Raw genomic sequence first — 9865 nt, 5'->3', positions numbered from 1 at the left:
ACACACTGCTCCTAAAGAATATGGAATTTAAGCAGAAGTATGGAAGAAGGAAATGTCAAAAGTGTGGAAAACAATCAGGAAAAACCTGGATACTGGTGTACTTCAGGAATTTGAAGATAAGTGATTAGGAAGTGATTACTGTATAGATGTGGAGTTACTGCATATAATATCTACATTCTGGCAAAGAAGACCTTAGATAAAAAGGAAATCTAAAGGATTTCTTTCCCAAGGAAAGTTTGGAAACAGACAGCCAACATCTGTTCAGTTTATTAGATTTATTTGAAATAATTGATGACGTCTTTTCACATCCTTCTTGATTCTTTTCATACCCCCCAGAATTACAAATGCCCAGAGAAAAAAAAAGCACCATCACAGCAGGGGCACGAGAAGGGAGGGAATTGGCTGCTATATAGATTCACCTGTCATGCAGCAAAACTGCAAAATAGCATGCAAAGTCTCTCATTTCCAGAGTACATTCTTGATCTGAATTGAAAGGCAGTTATTTCAACATCAAGTTTAGTTTCACAGGCACTTGAGGTCCTGGAATGAACTTGTTACAAATGTGATATGGCTGCCTTCAGTCAGTGACACTGCACACTACTGCATCTCTTGGCCATACTCAAACCTCAGTAGACCTCAATAGGAATCTGCTTCTCATCTCTCACTAAGTTTTCTGTTCTTCCAATCCCAAGTGGTCAGTATTGTGGACAGCGTGTGTCCCACCAACTTGTGGAAACAGAAAAATTGGCAAGAGGAATTTCAACTCTGATGTTCACTGGAAAGATAAATTTGTAAGGACAACCCAAGCAGTTTTCAAATTTAAATGGAAAGCATCTCATTATCCTTTTTCCTTCTGTATGCTCTTTCCTCTGCAAACCTATAACACATGGAAAAATATTGTGAAAACTTGATCTCCACTTGAGTTATAGACATCAGCAGGATCCCATATATTTATTTATTTTAGTATTAATAGAGGTAGAAATGCTGTAAGACATTCTGAAAAATGTCCAAAAAGGTTCATGCAAGTATATGTAAATGTACAAAACACCTTCAGAATAGGTTGTATAGTTTTACTTCTTTCCTTTACCGGTCACTTTTTCTGTTCTTCAACATCTCCACGTATTTTAGTTAATTTATTCCACCAATCACAGTAGAAACCTAGATGACTAAAGAGAGAAGCTTACTCATTTTCACATGCTTCTCGTGGATCTTTAGGTCAAGAGTTTTATTGAAGCTACAACAGCAAACCAGTAAATACATAAATTCCGCAAACTTAGGATGACAGTCGGTTTATAAAAGAAACATACTGCCAGTAAGATAGCAAAAGGAGCTTTAAAATGATACCCACATACACATACGTGTGAAGTGCTGTTCAGAAAGCAGGGCTGACAAGGCGGAGCTGAGAAGCAAGGCAGATACCCTGCATCATCTAGAACTGCTTGTTAATTTATATTTGCAGTACACAGCATAATATAACAAGATCTGCATTACCTGCAAACTGCAAGCTAGACTCTAAGTGTACATCTGCAACATATATCCCCTTTGTTGTTTCTGATGACAAGAAATTTGGTATCATGAAACATTATCTTAACTCCACTTTTTTCAGAACAGTCCACTAAAGCTTAGCAATTATGTTTCTAAAGCTAAATGGTACTAAATTTTGAGGACAGGAATATCTAGAAGAGAACCACAGAATTTTTCCTATCACCTATTTTTCCATTTCTGGAGAGAAAGTAAGTACAATCATCTGCAGAAATCAAAACCAATATCAACTGTTACAGGTTGGTCAGCAACTCCTCAAAAAGCACAGACGAAGTTACCTTGGGCAAATTACCCTATATATCTTGCACATCCTAAGGCTACAGCTGGAGCCAGCCAAAGCTTGTATATAGAGATTAGTGGGAGTTTCTGTTGGATTTAAAGAGATGGCAGAAGATGGAAAGCCAGGATAACTTGGCTGGAAATGAAATCTCTGACATTCGTCTTGGAATTGCTCAGTATTTTCTGTCTGACCTGACAAACTGAATGACAAGCCCTGCAGCAAAGTGAGATGCACCCTGCAGATTTCCATAGCCTTCACAAGGAACACACCTGCACTCACACAGCTGAAACATCAGGGTTTAAGGACATACAACAAACCTTTCAAATATAAGAGAAGAAAGCACCACCACTTTAAAAGATAAACATTCCAGAATTAAGAGGTGAACAACATAGCTTCCCAAGGGAGATTCAAGGATTCATTCTCTCAGAATTCCTGTAATACACAGCATGCTGCTAACCTCCAAGCATTCACAGAAAATTCCAGATCGCTATGGGAAATGTTGATAATACAAAAAGTATGAATCATGCAAAATCATACGAATCATATTTCAATGATACTGCATATCAAAAATTCGGTTTTAAATAGTCCGGAAGAAAACATATCTGAAAGAAGTCTAGGAATTACAAAAAAAAAAAATGTTTTTGAGGTTTCTTTGAAATCTTCTATGCTGTGTCACATATATGAAGTGTGTATTTCCCGAGACGCTTTTCTCAAATGTTTGAAGTTTTGTCTAAAAGGCTGTATTCCTGCTGTGAAAAACTTAGTTCTACACATTCAAACACCTTATTTTTAGCATCGCCAGAGTGAACCAGTGAAGAGCTTACAAGACTCAGAAGCACTGATATTTCACAGTAAGGTGCTCGTTCAAGGAAGTCAGTAGCCACAACTAGTTTTGATTGCCGAGCCACCCTCCATCATATTTGAAAAATCATGGCTGCCTGGTGAAGTTCCGAGTGCCTGGAAAAAGGGAAACATTACTCTCATTTTTAAGAAAGGGAGAAAAGACGACCAAGGCAACTACAGGCCAGTGAGTCTTACCTCTGTGCCTTGGAAGAACATGGAGCAGATCCTCCTAAAAACTACATTAAGGCACATACAAGATAAAAACATGACTTGAGACAGCCAACATTGCTTCACTAAGGGCAGATCGTGCCTGACCTATCTGCTGGCCTTCTATGACGGAATGACTGCTTCAGTGGACAGGGGAAAGGCAGTGGATGTCATCTACCTGGACTTCTGCAAGGCCTTCGACATGGTCTCTCACCACATCCTTCTCTCTAAATTGGAGAGGTGTGGATTTGAAGGATGGACTGTTTGATGGATTAGGAATAGAATGGCTGGTCACAGACAAAGGGTTGTAATCAATGGTTCTGTGTCAGGGTGAAGGCCGGTCACAAACAGTGTCCCTGAGGGGTCATTCTTGGGACTGGTGCTCTCCAGCATCTTCATCAATGACATAGATGATGGCATTGAGTGCACCCTCATCAAGTTCATGGATGACAACAAACTGAGCAGTTGATATATTGGAAGGAAGGGAAGCCATCCAGAGGGACTTGGACAGGCTGGAGAAGTAGGCCCATGAAAACCTAATGAGGTTCAATAAGGCCAAGTACAGGGTGCTGCACTTGGGTTGGGGCAATCGCAGGTATTTATACAAACTGGGGGAAGATCTGCATAAGAGTAGCCCTGAAGAGAAGGACTTGGGTGTTCCGGTGGATGAAAAGCTGGACATGAGCCAGCAGTTTGCTCTTGCAGCCCAAAAGACCAACTGTGTTCTGGGCTGCATTAAAAAAGGGGTAGCCAGCAGGGAGAGGGAGGTGATTGGCCCCCTCTACTTGTCTCTTGTGAGGCCCCATCTGGAATACCGTGTCCAGGCCTAAGGCTCCCAGTACAGGAAGGATGTGGACCTCCTGGAGTAGGTCCAGAGGAGGGCCACTAAGATGATCAAAGGGCTGGAATACTTCTCCTATGAAGAAAGGTTGAGGAAACGGAGATTGTTTATCTTGGAGAAGGCTCTGGGGAGACCTCACTGTGGCCTTCAAGTACTTGAAGGAAATGTATAACCAGAAGGGAGTGAATGCTTACGAGGGTGCATAGTGATAGGACAAGGGGGAATGGTTTTAAACTGAGACAGGGGAGATTTAGATTAGATGTTAGGAGAAAGTTTTTCCACACAGAGGGTGGTGAACTGGAACACTGGGCACTGGAACAGGTTGCACAGGGAGGTTGTGGATGTCCTGTCCCTGGAATGCATTCAAGGCCACGCTGGTATGGCTTGGTCTAGTGGTTGGTAACCCTGCACATAGCATGGGGATTGAAACTTGATAATTGTGGTCCTTTTCAACCCAGTCCATTCTATGATTCTGGTTTTCATAGAATCACAGTACCATGGACAGGCCAGGTCTCATAGCTTTTCCTTGTAAAGGATCTTCATCTTTGCAGCCCTCTGCTGGACTCTCCCTATAAGTTTGCTGTTTGCAATACTAAATAAAACCTATCAAAAATCCCCCCAGAACTGCATTGGTGAGGCCATGAACTTTGAGAGTGGATATCAACACAGGATGGATATTAAATGCAAGTTTGAGACACTGAGCATCTTCAGTCCCTGCCACACAGTTATGTTAGAATGAGCATACACTTAACTTACATGTAGAGTAAGTTATAACAAAATACAGTAAATTATTCCCAACACACCCTTCCTTTTAAGGTATATGAACAGTTTTAAATAATGTACCTCAGTGGAGGAAATTTTATATCTTGTCCATGTTACTATCCTTGGATTTGCTTTGTTAGCTAAACTTTGTGAGATTATTTTTCTTTTCTGATTAATTAGCTTAGAGCTCATGGAAATGCATGGCTTTCAGTATGCTCTCAAATTAATCTAAAATCATACAATTATTTACAGGCATTTTAAAATGATATGGAAAGACAAGTAGTTATACTCATTACAATGAACCCACACTGATGTAGACAAGTTGAGACTGACTTTATATAAGTGTACGTACACACATAAACAAGTGATTTTGCTCAGCCTACAGTTTAATTCCTGTTTTATTTCTTATCTATGGCTCTCTTGCTCAAAGTAATTACTGGCCAACATTTACAATATTAAAAAGCTACAGTGATCAAGAGGTTTCAAACACTAAATGAAAAACAGCATTACTGTAAATCTATTTTGTAATTTAAATTTAGCAGAAGTTACAAGACCACACACTAGTTCTTTTCCTCTGCCTTTTGAGAAATTACTTGCTTGTATTACAGTAATGGGCATTCACTTCATACTTGTGATCTCAGCTACAAGAGACAGACACCACAAAGTGTTAAGTACAACTGCACACATTATTTTGAATTCACTTTGTAGGGATAACAGTTCAATCCTTCTTGACTTTTACTGTCTTTTCTGTGCCAAGCAACATTCCTGAGCTGAGAAAGACTTTCCAAATGGAAGAAAACAAAAATCCCTTGCATGCCTGAAAGAATACATAGTCTGGGGACAAGTAAGGGAAAGAGAAATCAGCTACAGTTTAGAACAGCTTTTATATATCAGAGGATAAAAGAAAGATATAAGGTCTGAGACTTGCTGCTTTAATCCACTTTGTATATCCAAAATCTATTTAAAACACTGCTTGATACATCTTCCCCTCTGTCCTTCTGCTCTCAATTCTGGCTCATTTCCTACAGCAACTTGTGGTGGGCTGCATGCTGTGCTGGCCTCCCCAGCCATACAAACCTGCCTGCCACCAGCTGCTCCTGCTTACAGATCACATCCACAGGCCCTTCTCCTCGGGTTCTCAGAAAATACACCTGGCCACTGCAGTGGATCAGCAAAGCAAAATCCCTTTTGACACAAACTAATACTTTCCTTTCTTTGGGGAAAATATTGTTAAACAGCATACTCTACAAACACAGCTCTGCTTTCCAATGAAGTGGCACGTGTTCCTGCAAGTTCAGGGATGGAAGGTGAGATGTGAGCTTAGGAAACCTAATTAGAAGAGATAAAAAGAAATACTGTGTATACAGTATACAAGCATACAGGAAAGAATCGTTTATATGGATGCTTGCAACAGCTCTGTGTGATCCTGCCTCACATTGTTAACATTGAGCCTGAGAGAAAGGCTCATGCTGGACTACACTACCATCATTTGCTGGTTTAGCTGTTGATTTTTTGTGCCTTTCTGAAGAGCACTAGCATCTAAAAGGATTACAGTTGTGATGCAAAATATAATGCACTTTACCTAAACAATGTACATATGTAGCTTTATTTATCTTCAGCCTTCTGTTGAACATGCCTAATTAGTTACACCAGGCACTGCACTACAACAGGAGTTTCCTATGCAGTTTCCTACACCGTTTTATTCGCTAAATACCTTTGTGACAGTTTCTTGGCAAGAATTGCAGCACAGAGGTTAACATATGTTAAGAATACATACAGCAGTCATTCTTAGTTAGAATGCAAATAAATTGGAAACATCACAGCAGTAGCATTTCCTGCACTTGCAAGCCAAGTAAGTTCCCTTCAGGAGTTTGAGCCAGGAGCAGACCCTACCACAATGGCAGGGGTCCGTCCAAAGGCTGATACTCAGAAAGTTGGCTCATCAATGGTTCTAATCCATAAACTAACACTTAACCTCTTATTCTGGAGTCTCTGTTCTGTGTAGCTGGTGTAACTGTTCTGCAAAGTAAACCTACAGATTTGAAAAAGCGAAAAATAAGATCATAGTACAGGACTAAGTGTAAAAATCCTTTCTAATGTAGGACTGAGATTTGCAGAAATTATCCAGATAAATAGAAGTATGTGCAGGTATGCTTAAAGAATTATGTCTAACACAAAAAACAAGATCCAAAATTTTTCTTCTGCTCTTGCCATGCTCATGTCTTAAACCTAATCTTAAACCTCTCATATCTTTTGCCAGTCTCATACTGACAAACATGGATAGCCCCTTTGTCACCACCATTGCATCAACTACTTTAACTCCACCAATCACTGTGTCTCCTTACCTGTATACCAAATCCCTGCTGACTCCTAACCAGTGTTAAGTAGTTCCTCAGCCAACTCTTTCTCTCTCCATCTATTCCACCTATAGCAGAAAAGGGAATTTTAGCACTCTATAGATCTTGAGCCTTCAGCCTCGGGGGTCAGGACCTGTCTCTTCAGACAAGATTCTGCACAAGAGGTCCAACATATTTCTGACAGAAGATGACAACTGCGAGCGTACATAAGTCAAGATGAAAATATCAAATAGAAAAAACATACATTTAAAGGCTGATGGTCTCTGTGTTTTTAATGCCTGGAATTGATAATCTGTGACCCAATTGTGTTAAGTACTGTGTGCCACAAACTATTGTTAATAAATTGAATGTTGTTAGTATTAAAAAAAACAAGAATAATACTACCAGCATAGCACACAGAGATCCTGATTAAAACTTTATTACCTTCGGAGAACAGAAGTAAATTTAAGGAGGGATTTGAAGTAGATGATGAAGAGAGTTGTGCACTTACATTGCCCAGATGCACAGGATTACTGGACCAATCAGACATCTCTGGCACAGAGCAAATGACTTTGTTTATGTATCTATCTCAGTTGGGACTTACATACAGTTAAGATATAATTGCTTATATCAATGGCCACATAGAACTTTTAAGGCTGAATTGGAGATTGAATGTTCTAACACTTACAAGGGCTGTGCGTACAAAACACACAGAATGTTTCATTAAAAAAAAGATTAAAATTTTACTAATAAAATTATATAAATGACTGCTTTTAAAGCTTGACAGACTACTGATTTATTCTAAATTTCATACTGAAAACAGGTCAGTTTGATTTCTTGTCGTTGTCCATGGAAGGGGGGGGGGGGGGGGGGGGGGGGGAGAAATCTATCTCTAGAAACTTCTGAGTCAGACTTACATTTTCATGGACTGTTCACAAAATAAAGTGATATCCTTCGCAAAAACCATCAGGAAACGAGCAGAAAATTAATTCCAACACACAACTTCCCTTAATGTTTTCCAGAATTTTTTGTTCTGCAATGGCACAACACTGGCATTCTGAATAGAAATCAGCTATTTCCACAGCCTTTTAACATGACTCTATCTTAATTTCTTACTCCAGAAAAAAAAAAAAAATTCATGACCAGGTCTTAAAAAAAATCCCATCTAGTCAGTCTTTCCTGCTATATCACTGTTCGTGATTGTAGACACACATATATTCTGCTCTAGCATAAACTTGCACTCATTGCTATTAAGAACACTATCATTCACCCCATTAGTCATCCCATATCCTCAAGCTGCTGCAAGCATTTGTGCAGCAACTCAGTGAACCAGAGCAGAGTTAAAGCTATGTGCACTTTAGAGAAAAGAAGAGAGAAGAGATTGTAAGTTTGTCACCACTCCCTGCATGGCTTCACACCAAAATGTTTAAGTACAACTAAGGTCTGGAAGGAAGCATAAGGCAGTTGTGGAGTTAAAAGACTGAGAGAGAGAAGCAGCTTCATTCTCTTAATGTTTAGTCAGATTTTTAGTTTTTGTGGATCTGAACAGCATATCAGGGCCTTGCATAAGCCTCAGCACTAGCAAATGATTACCAGAATAAACACGCTTATTCAGTAGAGATGTCTGACCTAGTTAACTAAGTTTACCTTAGTTACAACTACAGATAACTTGACTTTTTATATTCTTGATCACTAGCATTACGTACAGGATCACAAACTGATAGCCTCCAAATAACCATTTCTTTATTTATTCAGTTCCACTGAACCTCTCATCCTCTTTGGCCAGTTGCATTCCACCCATTGTTCTTATCACTGATTCCCAATATTTCCCTCCAATTCTCCAGCAGAATTAGTCACTTCAGTTTTCCTCTTCTTGCTGGACGCTAGTGTTATTACTGTTATTTTTTTATTTATCTTCTGGTTTGCTCCACTGTCCAAGTCCTTCTGTATTTATTTTTACCATCCTCAAAACTCTCAGATTCACTTGCTCATCCCTTTTTTATTCTTTTGTTCCTCTTCTCCAGCTCTTCTACACAGCTCCTTTGTTGTTTTTTTTCCCCCCACCAGTGAACACACAAATAATCTGTGAACTGAATGTTCCAAGGTGTTTTCCTGGAAGTATTACATAATCTATTTTCCATACTGAGACCTGATGCCAAAAATGAATATTTTTACCACACTGGACTAAACAAACTTGCTGATAAACTCAATTGTAAAATGATGGAAAGCACAGCAATAACAACAGAGTAGCAAGGTCTGAGGCTACAGCAAGTGAGGATTTGCACAAACGTAACAGCTCTGGGTCCAAAAATAACGGAAATAATCTACTTACCTTCAGAAGGCCTCAGTTATGAAGGGATTCCCAGCAAGATAGCCTTGGCTCCACTGCCAACCCTTAAGCGAGGTCTGGGAACTGGCTCCAACCCTTTCAGTTGCTCAGCTACATTGCATGCACCTGAGCTCCCCTGCCTTCCTACCAGGTGCTCAATCACCGTTTCAAGCAGCCATGACTTAGCATTTCTACTACATCAGTCTTCTTGATGAGAAGTAGTAATTTGATATTCAGTAAACTCTCCTTTAGAGACACCTGATAGACACTGTATTTCTTTTTACTTTGGCAGTGACAGGGTGAAAAATATTTCCCTACTAACAGAAGAACAATATCTTGATTTCACATCATTTAATAGTCTGTTCACTAATAATAGTTTTCCTATGATAATAAATGGTATATTCTCTCTAATTCCTAATTAATTCCACTAACTTCTGTTACAGTAAAATGTGTAAAAACATCATTAAATGTTTCTTAGAATGTTAATTAATAAACATAACAAGGGTATTTTTGTACTTCAAAGTGCATTAAGTAGACTAACTATGCACAAGAAGCACCACAGCAGTGTCCAGCAAATACTATTAGCTTTCTAACCTTCTACCCTATCTTGAAGCTATGTTAGTAAGAGGGATCCATTAATAGAAATCAATGTAGTAACAACCACCAAAACGCAAGGGTGAAGAAAGCAAAAGAGCACTGCTATGTTCTTGCACTGCCTCAGGACT

General features: G+C 39.3%; 1 long non-coding RNA gene across 1 annotated transcript; it reads right to left on the bottom strand.

The window, feature by feature from the left end:
• Positions 1-260: 260 nt before the first annotated feature.
• Positions 261-9248, bottom strand: LOC128077505 (uncharacterized). The gene is made up of 3 exons (XR_008205035.1): positions 9144-9248; positions 6821-6900; positions 261-877 (listed from the first exon to the last, which is right to left on the bottom strand). It is a non-coding gene; the product is annotated as an uncharacterized LOC128077505 (long non-coding RNA).
• Between the last annotated feature and the right edge of the window lie 617 nt (positions 9249-9865).

The sequence above is a fragment of the Tympanuchus pallidicinctus genome, unplaced genomic scaffold (assembly GCF_026119805.1).
Source record: "Tympanuchus pallidicinctus isolate F22 unplaced genomic scaffold, pur_lepc_1.0 scaffold16, whole genome shotgun sequence".
In the NCBI taxonomy this organism is placed as follows: domain Eukaryota; kingdom Metazoa; phylum Chordata; class Aves; order Galliformes; family Phasianidae; genus Tympanuchus; species Tympanuchus pallidicinctus.
The sequence above is the reverse complement of the archived record's forward strand: the minus strand, read 5'-3'. Positions and strand labels throughout refer to the sequence as shown.